Genomic DNA, 20,347 nt, shown 5'->3' on the forward strand with positions numbered 1-20,347 from the left:
CGTCACAGTATATCATGACATTTTTTTTCACTACCATTTGTATCTTGATACTCTCTTTAACACTTTTTTCATTTGTACTGGTACTACTCTAGCAATGTAATATGCTGTAGTGGTTTTAAACTCAATACTTCGTAAATTAACTCCCCATTGTCTACATGAATACTCCAGAGCATTAGTAGGATGCAGACTACATAACTTATAAAAATATTATTAGGATTATCTAGTGAAATAGGTACTCTTTATGATATTTTCCAAAAGTATTTCATGTCACTTAATGCTTCCTGATGGCATAGTGATAGAGGATTGTTACTTTAAAAAAATATATAAAAATACAACGAAAGATAAAAATACTTTAATTTTGTGTAGTAGGTATCAGGTAGAAAAATGAATTATAGCTATTTTTCGAGGAATATTTCAAAAACGTGGCAACTTCCATTCCTTAAAATGAACATAGGTTTGAAATAATAACCTCAAAATATTATATAAAACCTTTTCCTTTATTCAGAGGGAAATGTGATTGTGTGTGTGTGTGTGTGTGTGTGTGTGTGTGTGTGTGTGTTAGTGAGCGAGAAAGAGGAGAGGAAAAATAGAAATCAGAAGAAAATAAAGAGAAAAATAAAAGTCAAATGGAAAAATAAAATGCTTGCAGGAAAATAAAAGTCAAAGTATATTAAACCAAAAAATATATGTTTCATTGTTTCTAATTCACCTGTACACTTTATTTTACTTATACCTCTTGACAGAAGTCAGAATTTATCATCAACTATCCCAAACATTAGCCTAATATTACTTCTCATCGTGTCTTGAAATTTCAAAATTCCACAGGCATTTCTAGACTCGAGTGCTTCTAGGGCCCAGAAGCAACAGTTCTTCCCCATACCGTTGAAAAAGAAAAGATTCAATGTGAATTAAAAGGAGATGAATATAAAAGGGAGAGCAAAATATGTCAGGTCACCTTGCCACTTTGTTTGGCTTATTTTCCTTCCTCTGGGTCAGTGACCTCAGTGCTCTGCTACCATCAACTGAAATGGTCTAAGCAATACCTTTGCCCCCCAAATCTTTGACCTTTCCTCAGCTGGCAGCACTGACATGCCCTCGTCAAGTGCTTAGCAATGGAATCAAGGAAATGGGAGGCTGCCAAGGGAATTTTGCCATCCTTTTTGACTAACCACATACATTGTTTCTCAACTTATTTGTAATGGAACGAACCATATTTTTAAAATTGAAGAACAATATTGATTAGTTTGAAAAAGCTTTAAATTGGTTTTCAAGATATCACAGCTTTATTTACTGTCAATGTCAGCAATGTGACCTTGTAAAATATTTGAGCCTTTTCTCAAAAAACATTCAGGTTTTTGTACCCAAGTTTTAATACATACACCAGAAGGTAACAGTGAGCCAATATTTTTCTCAGAGGTTTTATAAATCTACATAAAAATTCTAAATTTTCAATAAAACACAATTACTGAACTCTGTTCAAAGAAGTAAAAGAATAAATTTTCCATCCTAAATTAAAACATATGTGAATTATTGAGATCCTGTTACTTAATCATTTCAGTTGCTCCAATCATTTTCTTTACTTTTTCAGACTCATCTTTGCAAAAACCAGTCAGGCTGTATATAGGGCATATGGTTTTAGTTCTTATGATGGCTAAACTATCAAGAACACATACCAGTGTAGACATGGATGTAAGTACTGCGTATGACTTATGTAAGGTACATGACATAATTTCGCTCTCTGATTAGTATTACAAAAAGAGATTTTAGCCCAGGAAAGTAGTCTTTTAAAATTAAATCACAATATTTTATGTTAAGCAACTGCCCCAAATTATAAAGAAAAAGGAGAACTGAAAATGGAGAAACTAGAAAAATACCATCAAAAATTAGGAGTGTTCCAAGGATTAATGTTCTAGCATCAATTTGGCAAAGGCAGAATCCTTTTCCAGCTCTGTATCACCAAACCAGGCTCAAGAACCCCTCCCTGCAGACTTAGGGCTGAATCAGTCAGAACAGGCAGGAGTAGGGGCCTGCATGGGGCAGTTCTCTAGCTATGGAGCCAGATCATCAGCCAGCACTCTCGCTGCCTTTATTGCCATCTTGATTAGCAAGCCCTGAAATGTGTTTGGTAAGGCCCAAGACCAGCCCTTTTCAGCAATGGGAAAGTATGACTTCATGAAATACATTCAAAGAGCAATCAACACAAAAAGAGATTGGAGCCTAATGTTTGATGCTGCATTGGGGAAATAAACCAGGGCAGATTAATGTAGAGCAGAGCACCAAGTAAAAAGTGTCAACTCTGCTGTCATCATCACAATAGACTAGTTATATGTTCTCTTAGTATCTGCTACTCAGTGAGTTCCAGAGTGGAAAAGAATTTACAAAAAGACCAAACGGAATGAAAGAAGGCAGTGATAGTAAAACATAGCTGCAGAGGCTACAATCAAGGCAGAAAGTCTTGAATTTAGAAACTGTACTTAAATAAATGTAGTGGGATGAGAGATGACCTAAAACCAAGATAGTCTTAGATATGGGACTAACATAAAGTTATTTTGAAGAAGAAATACATAAAAATGGCCAGAGTTTTACCTTTCATTGATCATAATGGTACACCATTAAGAGCAATAGTTAAAAATGAACCATAACTCTTTAAAACACGTTTAAAAATAATGTACCTTGGTTAACTTTTGAAAATTCATACAGAGTGTCATTTTGTCTTTTAGCTCAAGATAAAAGCTTCTGACAAATGAATCAAGCGCTTTTAACCTTTTTATGTGTGTTTTTTTCACAAACATTCTAGTTCTGAGAATTTATCTTAAAGTTTCTCACAAAATATAAAGATGGTATCACAAATGTGTTCTTCACAATATTGTTTATGACTCATTCATTCATTCAACAGAATTTCTGGAGAACATTTAATGGACTAGGAAATGTGTCTGCTTTTTAGGAAAAAACCCTAAGTGTCATTAAAAGAGTAATCATTAATTATGGTACAAGCATATGATGAGCTATTATGCAGTTATTAAAATGATGTTTATGGAATGTTTAATGACTTGGGAAAATGTTAATGATTTAATATTGAGTTAAAAATGCACTTACAAAATAGCACTTAACATATTATCCGAGACATGTAAAAATTGTATTATAAATGAAGGAATACTCCAAAATACAAACAATAATTGTCTTTAGATGGTGGAATGATGGAAGATCTTCTCCCATGCTTTGCTTTATATAAAGAACATGTGTCAATTTAATAATTATTAACAAATATTCAGATTTGGGGAAATTAGAAATATCAAACCTGATCCAACTGATAATCTGATCAGAAGTTTACTCTTGTAGGTGTAAGAACTTAGTTGAGGTTGTTAGAATGCAAGACATTCAGCCAGCTTTTATCAGCATTTCCCTGGAAAACATGGTGCTTCATTTTGTTAATTGCCTGTATCCATGTTTCACTTTTTAAAAACACTTTATATTCCTAATAGTAAGCACATATGTTTAAGACTTTCTGCTAGTAATCAAAAGAGGTTTGACATGTTTCTTATTACATCAATTTTATGGATTTATAATTTACATACAATTAAATGCACCTATTTTAAGTGTACATTTAGATGAATTTTGACAAACACATACACTGAAGCAACTATTTGAATAAAAATGCAGAATATTGCCATGATCTTCAAAAGTTCTATTGTGTTATGCTGCTTTGTAAGTAATCCTTAACACCATTCCTGGCACCAAATACTGATCTGCTTTCTGCCACTACAGAGCAGATTTGCCTTCTAGAATTTCATATAAATGGAATCATACAGTATATACTCTTTTGTACATGATCATTTCACTGAACTAAAATTTTTGATATCTGTCCAAGGTGTTGCCTGTGTCAGTATGGGATGTCATTATATACACAACAGAATGGCTACAACTGAAAAAAAATTGTGATCAAGGTTGGTGAGGAAGTAGGAGAATTCAAAACCTCATGCATTTTCAATGGAGATATAAGATGGTTGAGCCACTTTAGAAAACAATGTGGACTTTCTTATAAAGTTAAAACAAACAGTAATTCTGCTCCTAGCTATTCATCCAAGAGAAATGAAAATATGTTCACAAAAAGACATGTAAACAAATGACTATGGGAGCTGAACTAAAAACATAGCAACATAGCAACCATGACTGGAACCAACCCCAATGTCTATTAACAGGTGAAGGAATAAACAAATTATGATATATGTATGCAATAGAATAATATTCAGTAAGGAAAAGATTTTTAAAGCATAATTTTTTTGAAAGCTAGTTTAATGAAATATGTTATCCTGAGAAAAAGGTTTTAACAATGGCAAAATCTTGTAGCTTCACTACAATAATATACATACTACTACCAAGAAATAAGCAAAACTTTATTCATTTTTAAATAAGTTGTAATCAATTTTTAAATTAATAAATACTGTTATCAATTTGTCTATTATTCATTTTTACAATGAATAAAATCGTTTATAACATTTGTTATATATTTAAGGGAAAGTATTAAAACTGTTAAACCAATCAGGAACATGAAGTGAATAGTTATTACACAAAATCTTATAATTTTTAAATTAAGTCTCAAACTCCTACATTGCAGTCTTCAACAAACCTCTGATGAAAATCTTATTTTTCTTCAAATGAGAAACTCCTACAGTCAGAAATGAAATTGTTTCATTTTTCTTTCATTTAAAAATCAAGTACTGAACACAGAATTAGACACGGTCCCTGCTCAGTGGGTTTCATAATATACAACGCTATCCTGATTTTCTTTCTGCTCAAACTCTGTATTATAGCACACACTTGACAAGAACTTGTTTACTATTGCTAAGATATACTCCTGTGCCCTGATATGCTCCTGAAAGAAAGTTCACAGTCCTTTGAAAAACCGGGGCCTTGGGCATGCCGGAAGGCTAGGCACAATAACATACACTTTTATCAAATAAAGGCGAGTTCTGTGTCGAGAATGGAATTCTAATCATGACTTGTCGTTTCTGTTTGGTTTTGTTTTGTTTTATTTTTATTTTTTGTTTGTTTGTTTTTTAGTTTACTATTTAACAAAGCCTGTCAGAAATATTTGGAGAGCCAGGTTTACTTATGAATGTGTGCAAGTTTGTAAGTCTAGCACAGTGCCTGGAATATGAGTATTTGTTGCATGGTGAAACAAATAAAAAATATATATATATTTGAAATAAAACATTCTATGTCAATAATAATCCTAATATTCAGTCATAATCTAAAATTAAAAGTGATTAAATTCTAAAATAAAAGCCCCAAAATTATCATCTGTAATTTATCCACATCCAGCATTTTCACAACACTGTTCAAAAGCCATCAAAAATCTCTGGCCATTATGGAGATTTTTTACACTATTTTCCTGAATTTTTTTCTATCAGGAGACTCTTTCTTGGCTTGTATATAGGAAACAATATAATACACAGGAAGAAAATGTACTGCTTGGAGTATGGGAGAAAATGAGAGATTTCATATACTGGGACCTATAGTATCTTAAATACTGAGCTAAACAAATTAAGCAATTTGTTCAACAAATATTGTTTAAGTGCCCACTACATGGCAGGCATCATTCTGGTGCTGATGATAGAGCAGTAAACGATTCAGAAATGCCCTTGAGACTCAAGAATCTTACATGTCAGTGGAAGGCACATGGGGATGAGGGAGGGGAACAGGAAGAGGGACAATAAATAAATAAATTAGTATATAATATTATATCAGGTTGTGAACCTGGTTTCATTCATTCTCAACACACGCTTGCAACTTCACTATTTTTTAAATGAGGAAATTGCAAGCCAGAGATGTCATCTAACTTATTTTTAATTCAGCTATAGTATGGTAGCAACTTACTCAAGTCCTTCTGATTGGGAATCCCTTGCTGTTTCCACTTATTTTTAATAGGGAAAATAATCAGAAGACAATTATTAAGTTCATAAATTATAACCAACAAGGAATAAAATGGAGGGAACTGGAAATGGACTTTAGAAGTAAACACTTATCTCTGTGTGAAAGCCATGAGAATATGCTTTGTGTGTTTCCCAGTATGGGAAGTACAATCAACCAAGGGCCCCAGGTGCTGCACTGTGACTCCACTGTGGTATTTGCACTGAGGCCACACTCCCCACTGGCTGCTCTCAGCCAATGGCGGAACACGGTGGGGATATTTAAGTGATGCCCATTCCTGAGAGACATGGGACTCCTCTGATGGCTGACTTTGGCTTGAAGACTCTATAAAGGCCCTGCTGAAACTTCCTTAAAACAGTATCATTGTGGAGGACATTTCCCCGTCTCATTTTTATTCACATTGCAGTCTGAAGGTGCTCCCAAACTGAAGCTCTTCCCTCACCATTTTATCTCAAAGAGGTGTTGTCTGTAATAAAATACTTGCATGTTCAATCTCATCTTGGTGTCTACTTCTTGGAAGAACCATACAAGTGGTACTGAAATTGATCTGAGTAAATAAGCTGTAAGGTGGGAATTTGGGAGTGGCTCATCCACTGCCAGGCAGGTGAAGGGGACATCATCCTTGTTAGTATGTAGAGCATGGGTAGTCCTTGGCACAATGTGGCAGTTGAATTACAAAAGAATGCACCATAGATGAGCTGGGGAAATGTCCTGATGGAGCAGAATGCTATGGCAGGTGTCATGATGTAGACGTTTAAAAGATAGGGGGAAACAACATTGACAGAGACAGTAGAGTGGAATGCTTTTTGGAAGGATAATGAGACACTGAGGGTTGTTAACTAGGAATTTATGGCTAAGTGTGTGAACCAGAGAGTCTCAGTTGTAGCTTACAAAGAGGCCCTTATCACCTGTAGTGGAAGGGTAAACACAATTAAGTGACAGACTGAAGAGTTAATTGTCAGAGTCACAGAGCTCCAGACATGCGTGAATATTCAGCCAAAGCAGGTTTGTTGAAAGATAAGGGCCTTGTTAGGAAAAAACAAAGATTCTGGAAAATGGGACAAAGAGATTTGAATGGATGATCCTTAGGATGTTGACTATTCAATCTGCTGGCCGCCCCCTGAACCCTCTGTGCTTGCAAAGATAGCTCATCTTTCCTTAGGGAGGGCTAGTAGCTCCCCTGGGCTGGAGGAGGCTCCAGAAGCTTCTCCCTCACAAGACAATAGGCACCCCCTCAGAAGTTGCCCCCATTCCTCTTCTGGATGCCAATCCAATAACGAGGGTTAAATTCGAGCACAACCTGGCTGGAAGTATACTGGGATCATTAAGGGAAGAATGAGATTATTTACTTTAAAAATTGCAAGAACTCGCTGACATATTCTGGAAAGAGTGAAGGGAGGACTCCTTGGATTCGATTTTGAGGGTGTTTGGTGAAGAGCAGCAGAATGTACCGCTGGATAAGCAAGAATTCATTGTCTTAGATGCATTTCTAAAGACAACGAATTTAATATCGTAGCAAGGACTCCAGGCGGTAGGGTAAACTTGCTGTTGGGGGGTTTTTAGAGGTTTGTGAAACATGATGGTCAACACTTAGCAAAACAAGAGTGTAAATAGCTCCCTGGTGGATAGCATAAGAAGAAATAATGAGACTGACGGAAGTGAGCATGCTGAATGACATGTTTTGTGAGCCAAAAGACTTAAAAGGACATACCTTTGTCAACACCATGAGGAGTGTGCTGGTAAGAGCGGCACCAGAATAAATAAGAAGATCAGTGATGATTCTTTATAGGCCAGGGATGATAGTAGGAGGGGAGGTTACAGATCTGGCTCTTTAACATCCACTGTGATAGTACTCTCCTCCTACATAACAGAAAATAGATGATGGCACCTAACTGCGAGTGAGAGGTGGCTTCCATGACCATGATTATAGGCAAAGTTGGAGAGACAAAGGATTTAACCTGAAGGGACTTGTGGAAATGGTTAACAGAGTTTGTTATTCTTACAGGCAGAAGAGATGGGAATCCAGCAAAGTTGCTGCTTGACATCGAAAATAAAACAACAACAACAACAACAACAACAACAACAAATGGAGGAGGAAGAAAGAGTGCTGTAGGAAGTTCAGGCTGTGATGCAACCAGTCCCAGCGTCTGAGCCATATGGTGTCAGAGGATTCAATAGACCCTATAGCATTGTAAAAGCTACAATGTGGAACTTATGGTGAGCTCCACTGGAAGAATTACAACACAGGCCCCTGTATTTATAGAGTAAGGCACAGTAGAGAATTGTTCTTTGAGAAACATCTCTGTGTGTTACTGGGCTCTAGTAAGCACAGAAGACCATGCAACACATATTGGACAGGTATCTGAAACTGCCCATCATGAGCTGGATTCTGTTGGACCTAGCAAGTCACAATATAAGACAGGCAGAGACACAGTTCTCTAGTCATGAGAAAGTAGCTCAGACGAAATGTCACCCAGCACAGTTATACCAAGGTCCCTCCTCCTCTGCCTTGTATCTATGGTTGTATGGGAGTTCTTGTATCATCATCTAAAAGAACAGGGAAAAGTCTGAGCTTTATTTGTGGATGGGTTGCCTCACTATGTGGGTGCAGGTAAAATGTGGACAGTGCTGCATTGTAGCCACATATAGGGTTGAACTTAAAAAAACTGGAGTGAAAACAAAACAAAACAACAACAATGTTCCCAACGGCAGAGCCCTATGAGCAGTGAACTTGGGCATCCACTTTGTGTGGAAAGAGAAGTAACCCCAGGAAGGAATATATGTGGGTTTATGGGCAATGGTCAATGGCTTGACCATTGTAGTCTGAAAGGAGCAAAACAAGAACACCAGAGACAAAGAGGTCTGGGGTAGAGGCCAGTTGATGGACATATAGGAGTATGCACAGGTGTGAAGATTTTTGTATCACTAATGTCTACCAGAAAGCATCCACTGTGGCAAAGGCATTGAAGAAAACAAAATTACTCATGCAGTTGACATTAGTCAGCTTTCATTATGGGCCACGCCAGAACTGGTATGAGGGGCACCCAGATGAAGTGGCCATGGTGGCAAGGGCAGAAGCTACATATGGCTCAAACAACATGGACTCCTATTTACCAAACCCGATCTAATTATTGCTACCTCTGAATATCCAAGTAGCTAACAATAGAGACCAACATGGAGTCTGATATGCACTATTCCCTGGAGAATTCAATTGGTTAGTTGACTACATTGCTTTATTTCCAAGCTGGTTTGACTTATAGAGATAGTTATTCTAGGTATGAGTTTATGTTTTCTGCCCACAGATCATTAGACTTCACTGCTATCCAGTGGGTAACAGAATGCCTGATCCACAGACATGGCATTCTGCACAGCACAGTATCTAATTTAGGGACTCACGTTACAGCAAAGGAAGTATGGGAATTGGCCCAGGACTATGAGGCCCATTAACCATAACACATATCATGCTTCCCCGAAAATAAGACCTAGCAGGACCATCAGCTCTAATGAGTCTTATGGAGCAAAAATTAATATAAGACCTGGTATTCTATTCTATTCTATTCTATTCTATTCTATTCTATTCTATTCTATTCTATTCTATTCTATTCTATTCTATTCTATTCTATTCTATTCTATTCTATTATTCTATTCTATAGACCAGGTCTTATACTATATTAAAATAAGACCTGGTATTATATCACATCACATCACATCACATCACATCACATCACATCACATCACATCACATCACATCACTTCACTTCACATCACATCACATCACATCACATCACATCACATCACATCACATCATATCATATCATATCATATCATATTATATTATAAAGACCAGTTCTTATATTATAGTAAAATAAGACTGGGTCTTAGATTAACTTTTGCTCCAAAAGACACATTAGAGCTGATGGTCTGTCTAGGTCTTATTTTCGGGGAAACACAGTACTGCATCACTCAGAGTCAGCCAGCTTCATAGAATGCTAGAATAGCCTTCCAAGTGTGCAACTGGGGTTCCAGTGCTGAGGAAACACTCTGAAAGTATGGAGTATGTTTATCAAATCAGAGACCTCAATATGGTTTTTGATCTTCAATAGGAAGGATACATGGCTTCAAAAACCAAAGAGTGTCTGTTAATGACTCATTGGAGGATTTTGTGCTTTCTGTCCTCACAATCTTAACCTCTATTTCCTTTGGGGCACATCAAGGGTCTAATCAAGCTATAAGTTATGGCTAACATCTGGAAACTTGGGACTTCTGGTGCCCAGCAACCAACAGGAGAAAATAGGAGTCACCGTACTGGCAGGGGTAATTGACTCTGATCAGAAGAATGGTGTAAGGCTGTTTGCACCAGAGTGGCAGGCCGGAAAGAATGTTGAACCCTTGTGACCCATTTGGATCCTAGTGCTGTCTTGCCCTCCCTGTAAATATGAGCAGTCACATGAAGCAACCTGGACTATGAAGGGTATGATAATCAAGGGTTCAGATATTTCGGGAATGAAGCTTTGTTTCATACCACCAGGCAAACCACAAAGATCTGCTGAGGGCATCACTGAGGATGAAGGGAATGCAGAATGAAGAGTAGAGCAAGGAGAGGATAAGTACTTGTTACAGCCCAAGTATCAACTGTAGAGATGGATACTTGGGCTGTTCATCTCACTAACCTCCCCCTTCATAGGTTTCACTCAGGAAGAAAGGCCCATGGAAACCACAGAGGAGCTTTCCCTAGACCTTTGTGGAGGAATAGACCTGAACGTTGCGAGGGGCCATGAGACCGATCTTGGCAGACTCACCACTGCAGGGAGGATGTCTGAGCCCTCTGGGGTCCACGGAGGACCCAGGTGTTGTGCTCTGAAATCCACAGCCTCATCGTGCTCAGGTCACATGTTCTATGGGCCGCTCCCGTGCCTGAGAGCGGCAGGAATACAACGGCAGGCCCATTCCTGGGAGACAGGGGACTCCTCTATGTGACAGCTTTGGTTGGTTCTAGAGCACTCTCTGACAGCCTTCCGAGCCTCCCTTAGACTGCAGGGCTATGCCAACCAATGTCCCCTCCCTGTTCCCATCACTCAGGGTCAGGTTTGCATTGTGGTTTTACCATCCTAGTTTTACCCAGCTCCCTTCCTGTTTTCTTTCACACAGATATTTCTCCTAATCAAATCCTTGAACATTTAATTCTGTTTTGTCATCTCCTTTTTGAGGGCCTCAGTGACATCCTTATATATTATTAAGTGGGATTTATGGATAAGTTCTGGGTCCTTATTTAACACCACGAGGAAAGTGCAACAAACTAGTGAAATGACTATCTTAAAGACACATGGTAAAAATGTGACTAGTATAGTCTGCCTGTACAATGCATTTAAAAAGAAAACAACCTAGGTAGTGATATTTATATTATTACAGTTGTTTAAACCGTGGCTGAATGGTATCCCTAAGGGATAGAGAGTCTAAGTATTCTTGTCTTTCCATAAAAAACAGGCAACCTTAGAAGGAAGGCTGGACAAGGTGCAGACTGCTGGGTGTTGCAACCAAAAGACAGTGAAAATTGTTTCCCAATCCTTCGTATCTTTAAAATATTAATGAAGATGGAGTTCACATTTCATATCAAAACTCGGTTAAAACCTCCCACTCTGATGTTTTTGCCACTCTCGCTCCTGTCTCCCTTCCCGCACTCCCCCTTCCTGTTGGTGCGCATCTACCTCACGCGGCTTCCTCCTACCTACTTTCTTCCAGATTTCCCAATTTCTTCTCTGGGAAGAAATTACTTTCATTATAACAGATGTTGGAAGGTTGAACATGTTTCTAAAAATTAATTTTACTCTTATCAAAGGTATTACTAACATCATTAGAAAGGACTTCTTCGGAATGTGTTAAAAATGGTAATGGATTGTTTGAGAAGCTGAGGGTTCTGGCCTCTGGATGACTTCAAGTAAAGGTAATATTCCTCATGGCCTTTCACTTTCTTCCTCAATGATTCTAAGCCTTCCCTATGCAATGCGCGTAGGCAATTCTCTCTTTGAAAAGGTGGAAATGATTAGCCATAGGTGTTTCTATAACAGTGTAGAGAATTGACTGTTTTTGAAAGTCCTTTAATTGGGTTATCATTTTATTTACATTTCCTTATTTTCTTCTTTTGCAAAAAGCTAAAGATTAACTTCAGTCTATCAGGATTGTCATAAACTCTGAATCATCACTGTCAAAAATAATGTTATATTTTTATGCTTATAGAGTTGTTCTCTTTTGGTTATTCTTGTGTTTCCTGAAATGAGACTTTCTCAGAATTCAGAATTTTAAAAATTTAGCATAATTTGTTTCAAATTAAATCATCACTATCAAAGATTTCCAATGTTAATATTTTTCTGTCAATCAAGAACTGTAAAGTTTTAGGGAATCATTCATTTTAGGTCTTCGTCAACATGAGCAGAAACATGAAAAAAGTATACATGGCTTTTTTCTTCTCAAGCAAAACTTTTTATTCAAGTTTTCCTTATGTCTGCACTTATCTTTTTAAAGTTCCACTTAACACATAATGAAAAGGTCTCCAAGCAATAAGCTAAGAATTCTGGAACTTAGTCATAATTCATTTCCTTTATCAGATATCTCTTCTCAAGGTAGTTCTAAATAAAAAGTAAATTTCATAATACTTTTATGTTTTCTGAAGTTGTTGTGATGACAGAAATTACTTTGAATTATTTTCATCTACTATAAAAATGTTACATACTTTTTTCTTTCTTAACCAAACTGAACAACCATTGTCAATGCAGCAAAAGTTAGTACTAAATACTGTATTTTAACACAAATTTCACAGATGACACAAAGATGGTTTTAAACTTACATTTAAATTATTAGCGTTTACAAAAATGTAGTTTCTCAGATCAAGATTAAGTAGTATATATAGGTAATATGTATATGAGTTTTGACAATTAAGTTCGCAGACTTTTTGCCACAATGTTGTTAACCTTTTTTGATACCAGACGGATTATTCATTTTGAATTTGTACCAACTGAACAAACATATAACCAAATTTCCTATTTGAAAGTGCTGAGAAGGCTGCGTAAAAAAGTTAGACGACCTGAACTTTTTTGCCAATAATGCATGGCTCTTGCATCACGACAATGCACCAGCTTACACGACACTGTCTGTGACAGAGTTTTTAGCCAGTAAACAAATAACTTCATCGGAACACCCTCCCTACTCACCTGATCTGGACCCCAAATACTTCTTTCTTTACCTGAAGATAAAGGAAACATTGAAAGGAAGACATTTTGATGACATTCAGGACATCCAGCATAATATGACGACAGCTCTGATGGCCATTCCAGAAAAAGAGTTCCAAAATTGGTTTGAAGAGTAGATAGGCACTGGCATCAGGGCATAGCTTCCCAAGGGGAGTACTTCGAAGCTGACCATAGTGATATTCAGCAATGAGGTATGTAGCACTGTTTCTAGGTTGAGTTCCCAAACTTAATTTTCAGACCTGTGTGTGTGTGTGTGTGTGTGTGTGTGTGTGTGTGTGTGTGCGTGTGTGTGTATGTCATATATATGCATATATATATATATATATATATGCATATATATGTCAATATATATCATTATACAGAGGGTGCCAAAAAACATATACACATTTTAAGAAAGGAAAACTATTAAAATTGTAGTGCTCAATATACACCGATAACAAAAGATGAATACAAGCACGTTTGACTTCTGCAATTACAAGAGGAACTCAAAGTGGTTACCATCAGCATCAACACTTCTGATTAGGGTGAACTACTGCTTGAACAACATTGACCAAAGTGTCCACTTGTATACATTTTTTTGGCATCCATGGTATATAGCTATATCTACATATCTATATCCATACATGATTTTCAGGTGTCAAACTATGACATCCATTACAACATATGGACATATATTCTGAATTTCTCAGTTGACAAAACAGGTTGGACACTTGTATTATTTCCTTCCACTCTTTTTTCAAGAGTCATGCAAATACTTAAGGCAGAGAACATCAGTTTCCTTTTGCATCCCCTTCTTGATTTCCCCATGAAATGAAAACGTGTGTTCTTTCTAGATCATCCCTAAGATCCGTTGACATTCCATGTACTGTTTTGATTGTTTCTGAAATAATTCTTGGGACCCATCAATGCCTCGCATCTAAAGATACATTGTATACATTATAGTTCATTTGAACACTTTCCAAGAAAAACTGCAATATGTATGGTTATAAAATGATATTGTAACTGTTTTTATGTTTTATTTATATAAGTCCAAAATTTCAAAAACAACAATCTTTACTGAAAAATTAATTCTGTCTTCCCAAAGCAAATGTCATTATATTTTTAAACAGGACAGTAAAGATCCTAATGTAATAATTCTGTGTTCTCTTCAGTGCCTCCCCCACAAATGGGCACAAATCTTCTGAAAATGCAAATATATCTATTCATCTCCCCTCTTCCCTGAGTTCCATTAAAAAGAAAAAAAGAAAAAATGATGTAAACTCATAAATGAAGAAACAGGTGAGGGGCCTCAGTAATTAAGAAATTGTAATACATTTCTGGAAGATGTGGAGCAAATACAGAAATGGAAACAAAGGATAATATTTCCAAGGAAAAGTGAAGAAGAGTTAGAGCCAAAAAAAAAAAAAAGGATCTCACTTCCTTTTTAGAATCTCAGATCATTGGAAACTGAGAAATACCAGCTAAGATGTGATCAGATTCAGATGGGAGACTGAGTACTAAAAGTGCATCAATTAGAAGCATACATAAAGAGGGCTCACTGTCTTGAACACAAATTATTCCCCTAATTTGGATGCAGAATGCCATGCAGATAAAAATACACCTATGGATAAATAAGTCAATAAATTAAATCTTGGGAGAAGATTTTTGCAAATAACGCCTCCGATAAGGGGCTAATATCCACAATATACAAGGAACGCATACAACTCAACAACAAAAAATCAAACAATCCAATTAAAAAATGGGCAGAGGACTTGAACAGACATTTCTCCAAGGAGGACATACAAATGGCCAATAGACATATGAAAAAATGCTCAACATCACTAATCATCAGAGAAATGCAAATAAAAACCACAATGAGATATCACCTCACCCCAGTCAAAATAGCTATCATCAACAAGACAAATAGTAACAAGTGTTGGAGAGGCTGTGGAGAAAAAGGAACCCTCATACACTGTTGGTGGGAATGCAGACTAGTGCAGCCGCTATGGAAGGCAGTGTGGAGGTTCCTCAAAAAATTACAAATAGAATTGCCATATGACCCAGAAATCCCTCTCCTGGGTACATACCCCCAAAACCTGAAAACATTTATCTGTAAAGATGTATGTGCTCCAATGTTCATTGCAACTTTATTTACAGTGGCCAAGACATGGGAACAACCAAAATGTCCTTTGACAGATGATTGGATGAAGAAGCTGTGGTATATATACACAATGGAATACTATTCTGCCATAAGAAAAGATGAAATAGGACCATTAGCAATAAAATGGGTGGATCTTGAGATTATTATGCTAAGCGAAATACGTCAGACAGAAAAAATCAAGAGCCATATGATTTCACTGAGATGTGGTATATAAAACTGAAAACAACAGAAGAACAAGACAAATAAATGAAGAAACAAAAACTCATAGACACAGACAATAGTTTAGTGGTTACCAGAGGGGAAGGGGGATGGGGGGTGGCAGATGAGGGTATAGGAGATCAAATATATGGTGATGGAAAAAGAATTGACTCTGGGTTGTGAACACACAAAGTGATTTAGAGATGATGTCATACAGAATTGTACACCTGAAATCTATGTAACTTTACTAACAATTATCACCCCAATAAACTTGAATTAAAAGCAAAGTTAAATCTGAAGTATCCTTCTCTTTTAAAAATGGAAGAATCTGAGTGTCTTACTTCAGGCTTCTATTTAAAATACCATTGACTCTGTGGCTTATCAACAAGAGAAATTCATTTCTCACAGTTCTGGCAGCTGGAAGTCTGTGCTCAGGGTTCCAGCATGGTCAGGTTGGTGAGGATTCTCTTCTGGCTTGTGGACTACTGTCTTCTAGTTCTATCCTCACATGGCAGACAGAGAGAGAGCTTTCTGGGGTCTCTTTTATAAAGACACTAATCTGATCCATAGGGCTCCACCCTTCTGACCTAATTATCCCCCAAATGCCTTACCTCCTACCGAGTTTCCCCGAAAATAAGACCTAGCCGGACAATCAGCTCTAATGCGTCTTTTGGAGCAAAAATTAGTATAAGACCCGGTCTTATTTTACTATAATATAAGACAGGGTCTTATATAATATTATAGTATAAGACCGGGTCTTATATTAATTTTTGCTCCAAAAGATGCATTAGAGCTGATTGTCCGGCTAGGTCTTATGTTCGGGAAAACAGGGTGATACCATTTCATTGAAAGTTAGGATTTCAACATACAAGTTTTGGGGGAACGCAAACCTTCAGTGTATTGCATTGAGATAAACAATTTTTGCATTTTGGTGACTTCAGAAAATGGGCTAATTCTTTGCATCAACGCATAAAGTAAACCTGCTTTTTTAAAAGTGAAAATTGGGTAGTCTCATTGCTTCCACTTTCTAAATTGTCACCCTCTATGAAACAGCTTTTGACAGAGTCACCAAAGACCTCTATATTTTAAAATCTGATGGTCATTGTTCAGTTTTCCTTTTTCTTATTTTTATTTTTTCTGGCTCTCTTGGGAGCCTTGATAGTTGATCTCTCTTTTTTTCTTGAAACACCTTTTCTACTTAGCTTTCAAGACTACACATACACTTTTGCCGGCTAACCTGCTATTTCACTAGACTCTCTCCATAGGTGATCTCATGTGGTCCCACCCAACAAACAAAATTGTGAAAAATTAAATTGTTTTAAGCCACAACATTTTGAGCTGATGTGTTTCACAGTAACACCTAACTGAAATACAGAATTAACTAAGGGATAGCATATATGAGTATTTGTGCATCTATGCCATGTATACAGACTTTTGAAACATAAAACTGCAGTATCCTATACAGGTTGTCTTGCCAATTGCACTTTGCCATCTTCACTTTTTATAAATATGTTTTAGGCCATTAAATATCCGTCAATATTATTCACAGTGGCTGCAGATTTATTTGGATATGCCAACATTTCTCTAAATAATATTTTGTCATTGGACGGCAAAGCTGTATCCATTTTTTCACTATTTTCAGTGACCATTTAATGAGCACCCTTATGGCTAAATCTTGCACTCCTTGGTAATTTATTCGTAATAAACATTTGGAAGCACAGTTGTTCAATCGGTTAAGTTCAATAAATACTTTTGTAAAGTTCCTATAAAGAAAGTCTATAACCATTTACATAACTACCAACCATGCATAAGAACTGTATCACTAGTTTTTAATGCCTATGTTAATTTTTGGTATCTAGTCTTAATATTATATAAAAAAATAAATATATTTGGAAATTGAACTTATAATTGTTAAGAAAAATATCACTAGAAGGTAACAAAATTAATCTTTATGATGAGAGAATATTCATTAAAATACAAATTCTTTAGCTCAGAAATTAAAGAAAATAGCACTTGAAAATTAGTTCTAACTTAAATTTGAATAGGAAAGAACTCTGTTACAGGAAAAATTCTGACTATATAATTTTAATTTTATTTAATTTGAATTCTGGATTCTCTTTTTAATGGAGAAAAAAATATATATATACATATATATGTATATATGCATATATATGTATATATATATTAAATGGCATTAAAGCTCAGTTTAACTGCTTTCCTGATATACATTGATTATTTCAGTTATACTGTTAAAGAGTATCCTGCTTGCTGATCTATCTTTATTAGATGAACAAACAATATTTCTAAGACATTTGGCTGTTTTTAATACTGATGTTTTAAAAAGTTTTATTGAGGTATAATTTTATACAATAAACCATATACAATTAATATGTACAATTTTATAAGTGTTGATATACGTATAAACCTGTGAAAACATTACCAAAATTGAAATAGTGAACATATCCATTACTCCCAAAATTTTCTTCAGTATCCTTGTAACGTATCTTTCCCATCCCTTTTAGTACCACCCCCAACTCTCATCTCAGACAATCACTTATCTGCTGTCACTGTAGATTAGTATGTGTTTTCTAGTTTTATATACATGGAATCATACATTATGTAGTCTTTTTTGTCGGGATTATTTTACTAGCATAATTATTTTGAAATATCAATGGCTCATTCTGTTAACTTATACAGTCTATCTTCAAGTGACATCATACCACTTCATGTATAAGAACCTGACAATTTTTGTTTTACTTCAATTTTCCTTTCCTGCCTTTTATCCTATTGTTGTAATATAGTTTACTGATCCATAGATGTAAATTCCACATGACACTGAAATTGTATCTGTTTAAACAGTTGGTTATTTTTAAACAATTTTAAAGTAAAAGAATAAAAGTATTTTATGTTTGCACATGTAGTTACCATTTTTGATGTTCTGTATTCCTTTGTCTGGATCAATATTTCTTTCTCATGTAATTTTATTCTGCCTGAAACAACTTTTGTTAACATTTCTTGTAATGTAGAAGATTAATACTTTCTGCTTTTGTATGTTCAAGAAAGTCTTTATTTTATCTTCATTTCTGAGAGATATTTCCATTGGGTGTAGGAAGTTAAGTTGCTTTTTTTTTTTTTTCAGTACTTGAAATATTTTGATCCATTGTCTTCTTACATTTTTTTCCCAATAAGAAATATACTGTTCTCTTTGTCTTTGTTTTTCTATGTGTAATGTGTCCTTTTCCTCAAGGCTGCTTTTAAGATTTTCTCATTATCAACATTTTTTACCAATTTAATTATGATATGCCTTAGTGTATTTTTCTTTGTTTCTTGTGCTTGGATTTCATTGAGATTTTTGGTTTTGTAGGTTTATAGTTTTCATACCCTCTTCACTATAGGTATTCTAAGTACATATATATCAGGTCACATAAAGTTGTCCTATAGCTTCATTTTTTTCTTTATTATTATTTTTTTCCTATGTTTTGTTCCAAACAGTGTATATATATTCTTTTTTTTAGTGTATATTTTTTATGGTTTCACTTTTGCTAACCTTTTTGTCTTCAATGTCTAATCTTTTATTTATCTATGCCAGTGCATTTGTTGTTGTAAATTGTAGTTTTCACTTCTAGAAGTTCAATTTGGAATTTTTCATAACATCTTCCATGTCTCTACTTAACTTTTTAAATGTATTAAATATATGAAATACAGTTAAAATAACTTTTAATGTCTTTGTCTGTTTATTTTGACATCTCTGTCAGTTCTGGATTGGTTTTAATTAATTGATTTTCCTCATCATGGGTTGTGATTTCCTGCTCCTTTGCATGCTGATTGATTATTAATTCTATTTGAGACATTGTGTTTACCTTGTTGGGTGGTACATAATTTTGTATTCCTAAAAGTATTTGTAAGCTTTGTTTTGGGATGCAGTTAGTTATTAGAAATAGTTTGAACCATCCTGCTCTTGAATTTAGGGTTGCTACTTTAAAACCAGAGAGTGTTTATCTAGGATAAATTATTCCCCACTAGTGAAGCAAGACTCTTCTGAGTACTCTACCTAATATGAGGGTTTTTTTAACCTAGCTGGTGGGGATGGCACTACTATAGGTGCTTATGAGTGCCGGGCACCCTTTCCTCTCATCCTTTTGAGTGGTTATCTCCCAGGGCTGGGGTATTTTCCTCAAACGCATGCACTGATTGGTACTCTGCTGACTACTTGAGAGGGGCCTCTGCAAATCTCTGGAGTTCTCTCTGTGTGCATCTCTCTCCATTCCTGTACCTTGTTCTGTGAATTCTAACAACCTTGGTCTCCCTGAATTCCTCATTCTCTCTCTTCTTATTAGGGAGGCTGGCAGACTCTGTGTATGTTCTCCTTCTCTGTGCCATCACTTGGAAACTCTCTCAAGGCAGTTAGCTGGAGCAGTCACTGGGCTCACCTTGTTTGTTTTCTGTCGCTTAGGAATCAGTGTCCTTCATTGACTGTCATCCATATTGTTTTCCACATATTTTTGAATTTTTGAATGTTTCTGGTAGGAGGTTAATTCCAATCCTTATGAGTCCATCTTGACCAGAATTGAAAGTTCACACTGATTTTTCAAAACTATTGTTTACTTGGCTTAAATGTTTTACTTTCTAGGGCTATTAATTAAATGGGGGTGATTACAGACTCATCTTCATAGTATACTGATTTTATTGTGTCACTCCTTGCTCCAGAACCCCCAAATGGCTCTTCTTGCTCACTAAGTTAAATATAAACACAAACACAAGGCAATAAAAGTAGTTGTATAGTTACATAGATTTCAAGTGTACAATTCTGTAATACATCACCTATATATCACAT

At 35.9% G+C, this 20,347-nt stretch overlaps 1 long non-coding RNA gene across 3 annotated transcripts in view; it reads right to left on the reverse strand.

Moving 5' to 3' along the window:
* Window positions 1-20,347, reverse strand: part of LOC109453591 (uncharacterized) — an 876,632-nt gene that overhangs the window by 193,775 nt on the left and 662,510 nt on the right. The window lies entirely within an intron of this gene.

The sequence above is a fragment of the Rhinolophus sinicus genome, chromosome 2 (genome assembly GCF_057876585.1).
Source record: "Rhinolophus sinicus isolate RSI-liver-muscle chromosome 2, RSI-T2T, whole genome shotgun sequence".
NCBI lineage: Eukaryota > Metazoa > Chordata > Mammalia > Chiroptera > Rhinolophidae > Rhinolophus > Rhinolophus sinicus.